We start from the raw sequence: 1,700 nt of genomic DNA on the forward strand, positions 1-1,700 counted from the left end.
ACCGGGCTGATTCCAGGGATGAAGGGGTTAACCTATGAGGAGAGATTGAGTCACCTGGGACTGTACTCTCTGGAGTTCAGAAGAATGAGAGGGGATCTTATAGAAACAAGCAAAATTTTGAAAGGGACAGATAAGATAGATGTAGGGAAGTTGTTTCCATTGGTGGGTGAGACTCGAACTAGGGGACATTGCCTCAAGATTCAGGGGAGAAGATTTAGGATGGAGATGATGGGAAACTGTTTTTCCCAGAGAGTGGTGAATCTGTGGAATTCTCTGCCCAGGGAAGCAGCTGAGGCTTCCTCACTAAATATACTTAAGAAACAGTTAGGTAGGTTTTTACACAGCAAAGTAATTAAGGGTTCTGGGGAAAAGGCCGGTCGATGGAGCTGAGTTTACGGACAGATCGGCCATCATCTCATTGAATGACTGAACAGGATCGATGGGCCGGATGGCCTACTCCTGCCCCTATTTCTTATGTTATGTTCTTAAATCAATTACAGTGTATTGGATAGATTACAAATCCGTGCAAAAAGCAGAAATAATATATTTATTAAAAAGTGAGGTAGTGGCCAAGGGTTCAGTGTCCATTTCGGAATCGGATGGCAGAGGGGAGGAAGCTGTTCCTGAATCACTGAGTGTGTGTCTTCAGGCTCCTGTACCCCCTCCCTGATGGTAACAGTGAGAAAAGGGCATGCCCTGGGTGCTGGGGGTCCTTAATAACAGACGCTACCTCTCTGAGACACCGCTCCCTGAGGATGTCCTGGGTACTTTGTAGGCTAGGACCCAAGATGGAGCTGACCAGATTTACAACCCTCTGCAGCCTCCTCCGGCCCAGTGCAGTAGCCCCTCCACCCCAGACAGTGATGCGGCCTGTCGGAGTGCTCCCGGGAGCCTCATCGAGACGCCTGCGGTGCGAGGGATCGACAGACAGTTGCCTGTTTGGATTCAGGACCGGCCTGACCGCGGGAGACGGAGGGTCGTGGTGGAAGGGACTTATTCAAGGTGGAGGTCTGGAATTGACGGCTTCGTGGCAAAGTTTGCGGATGATACGAAGGGGGGCGGAGAGATAGGTAGTGCCGAGGAAGCAACGCGATTGCAGAAGGACTTAGACAAGTTGGAAGACTGGGCAAAAAAGTGGCAGAATGAATACAGTATTTTGGTAAAAAGGAACAAGAGTGCGGACTATTCTCTCACCGGGGAGAAGGTTCGAACATCAACAGGTGCAGAGCGACTTGGGAGACCTCGTGCAGGACTCCTGGAAGGTTAATTCTGAGGCCGAGTCTGTGGTAAAAAAGGCAAATGCAATGCTGGCGCTTATTTAAACAATAGACTATAGGTGCAGGAGTCGGCCATTCAGCCCTTTGAACCAGCACCGCCATTCAATGTAATCATGGCTGATCATCCACGATCAATACCCCTTTCCTGCCCTCTCCCCATGTCCCTGGACCCCGCTATCTTTAAGAGCTCTATCTAACTCTTTCTTGAAAGCATCCAGAGAATTGGCCTCCACTGCCTTCTGAGGCAGAGCATTCCACATATCTACCACTCTCTGGGTGAAAAACTTTTTTCCCTCAACTCCGTTCTAAATGGCCTACCCCTTATTCTTAAACTGTGGCCTCTGGTTCTAGACTCCCCCAACATCGGGAACATTTTTCCTGCCTCTAGCGTGTCCATTCCCTTAATAATCTTATATGTTTCAA

Source organism: Hypanus sabinus, unplaced genomic scaffold, assembly GCF_030144855.1.
Source record: "Hypanus sabinus isolate sHypSab1 unplaced genomic scaffold, sHypSab1.hap1 scaffold_790, whole genome shotgun sequence".
Lineage (NCBI taxonomy): Eukaryota > Metazoa > Chordata > Chondrichthyes > Myliobatiformes > Dasyatidae > Hypanus > Hypanus sabinus.